This window comes from Thalassophryne amazonica, chromosome 8 (genome assembly GCF_902500255.1).
Source record: "Thalassophryne amazonica chromosome 8, fThaAma1.1, whole genome shotgun sequence".
Lineage (NCBI taxonomy): Eukaryota > Metazoa > Chordata > Actinopteri > Batrachoidiformes > Batrachoididae > Thalassophryne > Thalassophryne amazonica.
Genome location: NC_047110.1, coordinates 21,455,347 through 21,467,870, shown reverse-complemented (window position 1 = coordinate 21,467,870; position 12,524 = coordinate 21,455,347). Strand labels below are relative to the sequence as shown.

Sequence of the window (12,524 nt, the reverse complement as noted above, 5' to 3'; positions counted from 1 at the left end):
ACTCTGTGCGCACGCTCGCTCGCTGCAGCTTGTCGCCACAGTGATATATGTTTTTATTTATGTTCACGTAACTACAGCAATCAGACACTGGGATGTCCAGAATGACCGATCACAACAGCCGCTTCTGTCATAGCCACACCTCTTGTCAGTTCTCAGCGCACACACCAATGCCACAGTCGTGTGGAACTTAGACAAATTTCTCTGCCAGTATGACAGTGGTCACCTGCAGCCTGCTGTCATGCCAAGAGTGCAACTGGCCACACATTTCCTAAGTGCCATGCACGGAGTGTTAGATGTTCATGCATGTCACCTGGAATTTGGCCGGCACCTGCCGCGAGAGGGTGCGATGGGTTTGCACAGTGCACACTTTGTCTTTCAGCCACTGGTGTGCGCAAATAGTTGTAGCAACAGGTGTACGAGGCATTAGAGGCAGGAACGATTTCACACGGTTTGCACACGATTCCTGCATCATGCGCACTAAGTGCACACTTCGTCCAAACTTCGCATTATGTGTGAAGGGGCCCTAACTTTCTCTGCTTTCTGATGTTCATTCATCCTCACATGTGGAAACAGAAAAATGAATTATTTTGGTGTCGGTGTGAACAGTTTGCATAAGTAAAGCAAAACGAGCTTCTGTGACATCACAGAGACAAATGATGGTGTAACATTTGCAACAAGAGCAATGCAACATTTCTGATGTCCGTCAATCCGAATCCAGATCACTTCCAAAAAATTCAGTGTCCAGTGTCCAGTGTCCTAATATCTATCTGTGGTGAAAATTTGGTGAGAATCCATGAAGTAGTTTTGACGTAATCCTTCAAAGCCTATGAAAAGTGAAATCTTGATCCAGAATCTGGATCCCCTCCTAAAATCTTCCATGGCCTGAATTTTGTCAAAATCCATGCAGTAGTTTTGATGTAATCCTGCTAACAGTCAGACAAATAATAAATATATAAACGCCGATGATTTTATTCCGTCCTTGGTGAACATAATAAATGTTGTTACCTTAAACTATGACTATAGCCAGAGCTGTCCTGTGTATACAAAGTGCTAAAATACTATTGCATAATTCAGTCAAGCAAATTAATGCTCGTCAAATTGCCATGGCAACCTTACAGCACCTCAGTGATGCTGCTATCGTGACCTGCAGGACTGTCTGACAACATTAAGATGGATTCAAGTTGACCTTCACTGGGTTCTCTTTATATTGAAGTAAAAATGAAATGATTGTGATTGTTGTGTTTGCATGGTGAAGACATGCAGGTGTGAATGATGAGCAGCAGTTTTGATGGACTGGTAATGCGCACACACACCCACAACATCACAAACCCCTGGGAACTCTGGACCAAGGTGCTGTTATTTAGAAACTACATTATCAAGGGTAAAGTAAGATTCCGTCTGCGCAGAAGGTCGACAAACCTCTCAGAAGAAAATTAGTTTCCGTTTTGTTTACTTGTCAGTTATTCTGTGTGCTTAATGTTAGACTCCAACCCAAGAGGAGTTTTTCTGCAATTAACGCTGCGAAATGTCGCATTTTAATGAAGTGTTCCACAAGGACAAAGTGAGTTCCACAAGGTTCTGTGCTAGGACCAATTTTATTCACTTTATACATGCTTCCCTTAGGCAGTATTATTAGACGGTATTGCTTAAATTTTCATTGTTACGCAGATGATACCCAGCTTTATCTATCCATGAAGCCAGAGGACACACACCAATTAGCTAAACTGCAGGATTGTCTTACAGACATAAAGACATGGATGACCTCTAATTTCCTGCTTTTAAACTCAGATAAAACTGAAGTTATTGTACTTGGCCCCACAAATCTTAGAAACATGGTGTCTAACCAGATCCTTACTGTGGATGGCATTACCCTGACCTCTAGTAATACTGTGAGAAATCTTGGAGTCATTTTTGATCAGGATATGTCATTCAAAGCGCATATTAAACAAATATGTAGGACTGCTTTTTTGCATTTACGCAATATCTCTAAAAATCAGAAAGGTCTTGTCTCAGAGTGATGCTGAAAAACTAATTCATGCATTTATTTCCTCTAGGCTAGACTATTGTAATTCATTATTATCAGGTTGTCCTAAAAGTTCCCTAAAAAGCCTTCAGTTAATTCAAAATGCTGCAGCTAGAGTACTGACGGGGACTAGAAGGAGAGAGCATATCTCACCCATATTGGCCTCTCTTCATTGGCTTCCTGTTAATTCTAGAATAGAATTTAAAATTCTTCTTCTTACTTATAAGGTTTTGAATAATCAGGTCCCATCTTATCTTAGGGACCTCGTAGTACCATATCACCCCAATAAAGCGCTTCGTTCTCAGACTGCAGGCTTACTTGTAGTTCCTAGGGTTTGTAAGAGTAGAATGGGAGGCAGAGCCTTCAGCTTTCAGGCTCCTCTCCTGTGGAACCAGCTCCCAATTCAGATCAGGGAGACAGACACCCTCTCTACTTTTAAGATTAGGCTTAAAACTTTCCTTTTTGCTAAAGCTTATAGTTAGGGCTGGATCAGGTGACCCTGAACCATCCCTTAGTTATGCTGCTATAGACGTAGACTGCTGGGGGGTTCCCATGATGCACTGTTTCTTTCTCTTTTTGCTCTGTATGCACCACTCTGCATTTAATCATTAGTGATCGATCTCTGCTCCCCTCCACAGCATGTCTTTTTCCTGGTTCTCTCCCTCAGCCCCAACCAGTCCCAGCAGAAGACTGCCCCTCCCTGAGCCTGGTTCTGCTGGAGGTTTCTTCCTGTTAAAAGGGAGTTTTTCCTTCCCACTGTAGCCAAGTGCTTGCTCACAGGGGGTCGTTTTGACCGTTGGGGTTTTACATAATTATTGTATGGCCTTGCCTTACAATATAAAGCGCCTTGGGGCAACTGTTTGTTGTGATTTGGCGCTATATAAAAAAATTGATTGATTGATTGAAGTGACAGGCTGGTTTTCTGAGAGGAATGTGTTTACCAAAATATGGGATCACAACCGATGTCACAAATCTATCTGGATAAGTTAAAAAAAAATCTAATTAAATAGACTGTTCAACACTTACCAGCCTGCTAATGTGTTGGCCTCGGATGCTGTGGACTATCATGGATCCGTACTCAGGAAATGAAAGTCCACCTGAAAAAAAAAACAAAAGAACACATGTTTGTGTGTTACACCTAAAAACACTGTGTTTTCTCCACAGTGGGTGGGCAGTGGTTAGTTCATGTCCGTCCAAACATGGTACGTGTTCCCCCGCTGTGACATCCAGAACCACAGATCTCCACAGCTGCTCCTGCGGGCAGACACACCCCCTGTCAGTTCAGCGCACACACCAAAGTGTCACTGTGTCTGTTTGCAAAGGCACAGTCGTGGGGAAATTAGACAAATTTCACATCCAGCTCAACAATGACTGTCTGCTGACTGATGGCCACACATTTTCTAAGTGCCAAACGAGCAGTGTTAGATGTTCGTGTGTGTCACCTGGAATTTAGCGTACACCTGTCGCAAGAGGGTCTTTCAGCCGCTGGTATGCACAAATAGTTGTAGCAACAGGTGTACGAGGCGTTAGAGGCAGCTATGATTTTACGCACATTGCATACAATTCCTGCTTCATACGCACTTCATGTGCAATTCGACCAAATTCACACTGTGTGTGAAGGGGCCCTTAAACATGCAGATGGAAACTGGTGGAGCTGATTAGTGTGAAACAGCCGGAATAGTTTGGAGAACGAGAGGCCGTCAGCATGTGAACAAGTGACAGAGAACCACGAGGATACATATTCTGACTGATTCACTGTTGGGTTACAGGGAGATGAGGACAAATGAGACACTCCAACAACAACCCAAAATGTATAAATCAAAATGTTGCACACAGAGCTCCCACCCTCTCACAGATCAGGCTCTCTTTCACATGCTCCCCCCAACACACACACTTGCCATGAGCCTAAATAGAACCTGGATAGTTGAATAATTGCTCTTGGTGCACGATCAGCTGGCACTGTGCCACAGCCATTCATCATTGCCCATCTGCTGACAGTATAACACCACGCCCTCCTGCAACGACCCCTTTAAAATTATTACCTGGTGAAGACTTACTATGCAGGGGATCTTGTCTTTTATTCAGATCCTGCTTGTAGCTTTAGGTTTTTGTCTGAGTCCATACTCAAGAATAAAACTGTTTCTAGATGTTCCCTTTTAACAACTCCAACAACATGAGAAAAGGTCCTAAAAATAAAACTGAAATAACAAGTTGCTCAGGATGTGTCAACTCCTAGCGGCAACCTAATTTGTCAAATGCATCATCTGTTTATGGCAAATAGGTCGTGGCCACATTTCAGAGTGGACGTGCTGGAATGAAGTTAAGAAAAGGTGCTAAACTACAGGAAAAAGAGTCGCGTTTGAGTGACTCTGCTGCTTTGATCAAAAAGAAAGTTGTGACGAGCAGATGGCAATGCAGACTTTGCTTGCATATTTAAAAATAGGCAGTCCACCCACCGTCCATATTTTTCACAGTTTTACAGAAGGGAAACTGAAAAAGAAGCCAAAAAGAAAAACTGGATATTTTGGGCCTCATGACTGTCTGGCTATTCTTCAAATCAATATTATTCTCACACATATGGCTTTCTGTGTTTTTTGTAAAAGCACAGAAATATGAGTCTTCATCAACAAACTGAGTCAATGTGGACAAAAACTGACACCAACAAAATGGGTAAAGATGCCTTGACACTTCAGCGAATTTGATCCACGCACTGGTATGCAATCTGCCGTGCCATAGAGTAAACTTGTTGTAAACTTGTTTCAAATTGTGTGCGGCATCATGCAAGTGTGCAAAGAAAATTTTGAAATGTTCAAAATATCTGGCACACATTAACTTTGTGAACTATACATGTGAGCATTGTGCAAACAATTCAAAAACACTAAGTGCCAGTGTGAGGCATTGCATCAGCGCATTGCAGCGCAGCTCAGCTCATCTGAACGATTATGACGAGATGTTAAATCCATAATAAACATAATTTTACAGATACTCATAAGAAGGAGCGAAAATGCAACTTTTTACCAAGCCATCACAATATCATTATGACAAAAACTACCTTTGAGATGATTCCAAATGCGTTCTCGACATCATGAAGTGCACACAAAAAAAAGCTGCAGCTGTAGAAAATTCCTCTGTGATTCAGGAAGCAATTAGAGGTGTTTTCATCAGTCAAACACAGTGGGCCACATAGGCATGATGAATTGGACTTTATCCTTTTGAGCAACTAACTTTATTTAATGTAAATTTTGGATCGATGGTAACAGTGTATTCTCTTAATCTTCAAGGGACTGAGAGAGGTTATTTATGACCCCAGCCAAAAATTTATATCAGTAGATGATATATTTTCAATCACAAAAATATGTCCCAGAATGAATTTGTCAATATATGACTCTTGCAGTCATTTGTTCATTTTGTATACCTGTTTATTCCAGTAAAGAGGCACGGGGGGGGGGGGGGGGGGGGTTATTCCAGCAGTCATAGGGCGTGAGACAGAGTATCACAATCAGAATCACTTTTATTGTCATTGTAATTTGCATTGCAACGAGATTTGAGTGCAACTCCAAAAAGGTGTTCTCTGTGGTGCAAGTAATTTTTAGCCAAATAAAAGATAATAAACTTTAACGATAAATTATTCAGAGTACACCCTGGACAGGATGCCAGTCTATCGCAGGGCCACATATACACAGACAAACTCATTCACATTCACACTCACACCTACGGTCAATTTAGAGTCAGCAATTCACCCAACCTGCATGTCTTTGGAAGTGAGAGGAAGCATTAACATTGTACTCAACACCGTTCGGTTGTGAGGATTGTTAGCAGAAGCTGGCCAACAGACTCTATAAAATCATCATCATTCAGAAACATCTTGATTTTCCTCTGACATCCCAGTGCATAAGCATCATCTATAATATATCATATAAAATCTATCTGCTGTAAATCACAGAAATGACTTGTTCTCGTGACAAGGTAAATTATCATAGAAATGCAAATTCCTGATATGGACATAAAACAATCTCATTTGTAAATTTATTTTTAATATATTGTGTGGAAGATTCAAAGAATTCAGATTTTGTGGATTCTTATTTCATTAAGGGGAGATGTGTTTTTACAGAATTTATGAACACCCACTCATACCTTCGATATTCTAGCTCCGCAACAAACACATTTAAAGATTGATTAGAGCAGAGCACATAGAACTTTACTAATCCCTTGGGAAGACTCCCTCAGGTAAACTGAGGTTCCAGCAGCACAGATTATATAACACAGCATAGAACACGGGGGAAGAAGCACACAGAGTATCAAAAGTAGAAGTAAGAAACAATTTGCAAAAGGTAAATACAAATATAAATACCAGGACTACTGGCTATTACTGTTCCTCTCCTTCCTGTCCCCTGTCTTCCTGTTACTCCTCCTCCCCTGACTGAGGACCTGTACAGTCTGATGACCTGAGGGATAAAGGAGATTTTCAGTCTGTTGGTTCTGCACTTGGGAAGGAGCAGTCTGTGGCTGAAGAGGCTCCTCTGGTTGCTGATGATGGTGTGCAGAGGGTGACTGGCACATTGGTAGACAAGTCAACACTGAAATATTTAATAACATCAGTTTCAGTTCAGGCAATGTTATTCAAAAACCAATGCAGTCTAAGGAATACAAGGATAAATGCAAACAGAGTCATGGAAAAAGTATAAAACATAACAAAATGTGGTCACAAAAGACTCCACTCAGTCACTTTATTTGGCACAAAAGCTTGGTCACTTGTGGGTTAAAAATGGACAAAGTCACAGTTCTAATCTTTCGCCAGTTCCTTAGTCATGATCGTGAGGTTCTGGTGGACAATTAGATAAATAGTTTGTTAGTGTTCCTGGGTGTCAGTTTTGGCCTCCTTCCTCACTAAAGCAAAGTTTCTATGGTCCCAAAATTCTTAATAAAATAAATATATATATATATATATATATATATATATATATATATATATACATTTTCTAAGTGCCCCATGGGTGTGTAACCAAGCAACACAAGTGTGTGAGTGTGCCCCCACACACACACACACACCATGAGCCTATAGTCGAGGTGCTGCTGAGGTTGCAGACGGTGGCTGCAGTGCAGTGTGATCGCATTGTGATTGTGGTCAGCAAAGCGCGCACAGCTGGATGGCTGTCATGTCCATAATGGCACAGCTGACAGCTGTGGAACACCATGGCATATCGCAAACCCACACCACCACAACAGATGTGCAAATAAGAACCCAGCTCGCCTGCGTGTCACAGCACCAGCGTGCAAGCTGACTGGACAGGCATGTCATGTGACATGCAATCACAATTTGTACAGTCGGTCCATCATATCTCAGCCTGACTGACAGCCTCACAAAAAAATCAGGCTGGATAGCTCAGTTGCCCCACAGCCTGCAGCCGTGAGCACGTCTATGTGAGTGTATTGTTGCAATAGGAAGGTGGGTGTGTCACGTGTTGATCATGGATTAATTGACATGGTCACATGCACACACATGCACAACAGTTATGCATTTGTCAGGGGACCATGATTGACATGTGAACACGTCATGAGTTGGATGACATTCAAAATCACACAGGGAGGGGTGCGATCACCGCCCACGGCCAGTTGCGGTCCTGCAGCGTGCGCCGCTCCAGATCATAGCTGACCGCCACGTCAGTGCCATGCAAAGCTGGGGAACACATATTGTCACATGTGCTCTGATCACCCATGTGCAAGGCACGGTGTCTGCAAACAATAACTACATGGGGAAAAATCAAAACAAACTGCATCGCCCCAACCACATCTCAGCGTGCACAGCGATGGACTGCAGTCAACGCTGCACCTGACCGCCATGTCATCGCTACGCACAGCTGGGAAACATATGTCATGCAGAATATCATCAACAAGATGCCACCGTGGGGTGCGTGCATTGGCGGGCTCCCCTCGCATTGTAATAAATAAAACCACATATCGCCTTTCCAAAACTCAGCCACATGGGGTGTGAACTCAGCCACATGGGGTGTGCAGCCAGTACATTCTGAGTGCCGGTCCCAAGCCCGGATAAATGAGGAGGGTTGCGTCAGGAAGGGCATCTGGCGTAAAACAAGCCAACCCAACTATGCAGACTCAGAATCGAATTCCCATACCGGATCAGTCGCGGCCCGGGTTAACAATGTACACCACCGGTGCTATTGCCCAACAGGGTGCCTGTGGAAATTGCTCTACTGCTGGGCGAAGACGACGAAGAAGAGGAGGAAAACGTTGCCACGAACAGTGGGAGAAGAAGAAAACTAGAAGGGTGGAAATGAGAGTGGGGACTTTGAATGTTGGTAGTATGACTGGTAAAGGGAGAGAGCTGGCTGATATGATGGAGAGGAGAAAGGTAGACATATTGTGTGTGCAAGAGACCAAGCGGAAGGGAAGTAAGAGCAGGAGCATTGGCGGTGGGTACAAGTTGTTGTACCATGGTGAGGACAGGAAGAGAAATGGTGTTGGGGTCATTTTAAAGGAAGAGTATGTTAAAAGTGTGTTGGAGGTTAAGCGAGTGTCTGACACGGTGATGAGTGTGAAGTTGGAAATTGAAGGGGTGATGATGAATATCATCAGTGCATATGCCCCACAGGTAGGTTGTGAGATGAAGGAGAAAGAAGATTTCTGGAGTGTGTTAGATGAGGTGGTGGAGAGTGTGCCCAAGCATGAAAGAGTGGTGATAGGAGCAGACTTCAATGGGCATGTTGGTGAAGGGAACAGAGGTGATGAGGAAGTAATGGGTAGATATGGTATCAAGGATAGGAATGGGGAAGGACAGAGGGTAGTTGATTTTGCAAAAAGGATGGAAATGGCTGTGGTGAATACCTACTTTAAGAAAAGGGAGGAGCACAGGGTAACATATAAGAGTGGAGGAAGGTGCACACAGGTGGACTACATTCTTTATAGGAGATGCAAGCTAAAAGAAATCACAGACTGTAAGGTGGTAGCAGGAGAGAGTGTCACTAGACAGCATAGGATGGTTGTTTGTAGGATGATTTTAGAGGTAAAGAAGAAGAAGAGAGTGAGAGCTCAACAAAGGATCAGATGGTGGAAGCTGAAGGAGGAGGACTGTTGTGTGAAATTTAGCGAGCAGGTGAGAGGAGCACTAGTTGGAGGGGAAGCAATTTTGGACAACTGGAAAAGAACTGCAGATGTGGTGAGGGAGACAGCTAGGGCAGTACTGGGTATGACATCTGGACAGTGGAAGGAAGACAAGGAGACTTGGTGGTGGAATGAAGAGGTCCAGGAAAGCATAAGGAGAAAGAGGTTGGCGAAAAAGTTTTGGGATAGTCGGACAGATGAAGAAAGTAGACAGAAGTACAAGGAGATGTGGCGTAAGGCGAGAAGGGAAGTGGCAAAAGCAAAGGAAAAGGCATATTGCGAGCTGTACAAGAAGTTGAATAGTAAGGAAGGAGAAAAGGACTTGTACCGATTGGCCAGACAAAGGGACAGAGCTGGAAAGGATGTGCAGCAGGTTAGGGTGGTAAAAGATGCACATGGTAATGTGCTGACAAGTGAGGAGTGTGTGCTGAGAAGGTGGAGGGAATATTTTGAAGAGTTGATGAATAAAGAAAATGAGCGAGAGAAATGGCTGGATGATGTGGTGAGAGTAAATCAGGAAGTAAAAGAGATTAGCAAGGAAGAAGTGAGGGCTGCAATGAAGAGGATGAAGAGTGGAAAGGCAGTTGGTCCAGATGACATTCCAATGGAGGCATGGAAATGTCTAGGAGAGATGGCAGTAGAGTTTCTAACCAGATTGTTTAATAAAATCTTGGAAAGTGAGAGGATGCCTGAGGAGTGGAGACGAAGTGTGCTGGTTCCTGTTTTCAAGAACAAGGGTGATGTGCAGAGCTGCAGTAACTACAGAGGCATAAAGCTGATCAGCCACAGCATGAAGTTATGGGAAAGAGTAGTAGAAGCTAGGCTTAGAAAACAGGTGAAGATCTGTGAGCAGCAATATGGTTTCATGCTGAGAAAGAGCACTACAGATGCAATGTTTGCTCTGAGAATACTGTTGGAAAAGTACAGAGAAGGACAGAAAGAGTTACATTGTGTGTTTGTGGACTTAGAAAAAGCTTATGACAGGGTGCCAAGAGAAGAGTTGTGGCATTGTATGAGGAAGTCTGGAGTGGCAGAGAAGTATTTTAGGGTAGTGCAGGACATGTACAAGAATAGTGTGACAGCGGTGAGATGCGCAGTCAGAATGACAGACTCATTCAAGGTGGAGGTGGGATTAAACCAGGGATCAGCTCTGAGTCCTTTCTTGTTTGCAGTGGTGATGGACAGGTTGACAGATGAGATCAGACAGGAGTCCCCATGGACTATGATGTTTGCAGATGACATTGTGATCTCTAGTGAGAGTAGAGAGCAAGTTGAGTCTAGTCTGGAGAAGTGGAGATATGCTTTGGAGAGAAGGGGAATGAAAGTCAGTAGAAGCAAGACTGAGTACATGTGTGTGAATGAGAGGGAGCCCAGTGGAATAGTGCAGTTACAAGGAGTAGAAGTGGTGAAAGTAGATGAGTTTAAATATTTGGGGTCAACTGTTCAAAGTAATGGAGAGTGTGGTAGAGAGGTGAAGAAGAGAGTGCAGGCAGGGTGGACTGGGTGGAGAAAGGTGGCAGGAGTGATTTGTGACCGAAGAATATCAGCAAGAGTGAAGGGGAAAGTTTACAAAACAGTAGTGAGACCAGCTATGTTGTATGGTTTAGAGACAGTGGCACTAACAAAAAGACAGGAGGCAGAGCTGGAGGTGGCAGAGCTGAAGGTGTTGAGATTCTCTTTGGGAGTGACAAGAATGGACAAGATTAGGAATGAACATATCAGAGGGACAGCTCAGGTGGGACGGTTTGGAGACAAAGTCAGAGAGGAGAGATTGAGATGGTTTGGACATGTGCAGAGGAGGGACCCAGGGTATATAGGAAGAAGGATGCTGAGGATGGAGCCACCAGGCAGGAGGAGAAGAGGGAGACCAAAGAGGAGGTTCATGGATGTGCTGAGAGAGGACATGTAGGTGGTTGGTGTGACAGGGGAAGAAACAGAGGACAGGGTGAGATGGAAACGATTGATCTGCTGTGGCGACCCCTAACAGGAACAGCCAAAAGACAAAGAAGACATATCGCCTTTCCAAGGCGGTCAGCAGCGCTTCGGTGTGCGCTGGACAGAGCGACACGTGGAGCCGACTCATGTGATCATGGTACGGTACATTTGCTGCTGCTGTTTGTGCGCGATGTGGTATCACACCTTCTGCGTGCTCGCACTATGTTTATGCGCACACATGAAACTGTCGCTGCACGATCGTTCACACCTGTCCTACCGTGTGTACCTCCCGACAGCAGGTGGAATGTTTCGTGACTCCCCAATTCTTTTTTTTTTCCGCTCCTTTTTATATTAAGTGTAAAGGGGCCCGAATGCCTGGTTCACGCAGGAATATAATTATGCCGATTTCAGACCCAGTCTTCTCCTTCCGACAATCTTAAGGACACCCCGACTATCGTGATGGCTCTAAAGATAATCTTATCAGATATTCCTGCCATGTGTGGTGCATTAAGAGCGCTCTAGTCTGCTCAGAAGGACAGCAAGACCATTCAGGCCACAAATCAGGGATATTCAACACGATCGTCTTGGCCCGATATCGTAGTGTGTGCTGCCCCTTAACCACAAAAGAGCACACAGCCTGCTGAATGTGACGTGCAGCCAAAGAGAAAGTGAGATGATGGATGCACGGTGCAAAATCCAAAATCACAACGGCTGTTGTGAATCACCAGAAAGTCCAGTGGTCATGTTGTCTCCCCTCCTTTAACCAACGTCTTTTCTTTTTGTATCGTTTTTTTCTATGTTAGAAATAGGTGACAAACTGTCTCCATTGCTTCATCCTCGTTTTCCCGTGTTTGCGGGTGCTCCGGCTTCCTCCCACATCCAAAGACATGCAGGTTAGGTGGACTGGGTGCTTTAAATTGTCCGTAGGTGTGAATGTGTTTGTTTGTCTGTATGTGGCCCTGTGACAGCCTGGCGTCCGGTCCAAGGTGTACCCCGCCTCATGCCCTATGACTGCTGGGATAGGCTCCAACACCCTGTGACCCTTAATTGGAGAAAGCGGTTGAAGATGAGTGAGTGAGTGTCTGGTGTCTATTTCAGTTCTCTTGGGGTGACCATTGCTGAAAGCTTCAGCCTTTATGTACACACACTAACTGCATAAATTGTAACATTTTTAACACCCTGATAGTGTCATGTAGCCATATCCTACATCTTGAGAAAAAGTACTTTGAACAATAATTTGTCTACAGTGGTCCAGAGGTGGCACTGTTACCCACAGACAGAAATTTGTATATTCAAATCCTAGGATTTTTGTAAAATCTGTCTGACTTCATATCCAAGCAGATATGTGACAGAACAGCAGGTAAAGTGGAAAAGAAGTGAGCCGGCCAGTTGTGTCTGAATCCTTTGGACTATGTTACACCCGTTAGTGTTACTTTATAGGAGTTCA

At 43.9% G+C, this 12,524-nt stretch overlaps 1 protein-coding gene across 1 annotated transcript in view; it reads right to left on the bottom strand.

The window, feature by feature from the left end:
- The window catches only part of LOC117515336 (alpha-1,3-mannosyl-glycoprotein 4-beta-N-acetylglucosaminyltransferase C-like), a 216,132-nt gene that overhangs the window by 186,480 nt on the left and 17,128 nt on the right, over nt 1–12,524 (bottom strand). Inside the window, exon 2 of the mRNA XM_034175843.1 lies at nt 3,050–3,120. The gene's annotated coding sequence lies outside the window, so the exon portion shown is untranslated. The remainder of the gene's footprint in view (nt 1–3,049; nt 3,121–12,524) is intronic.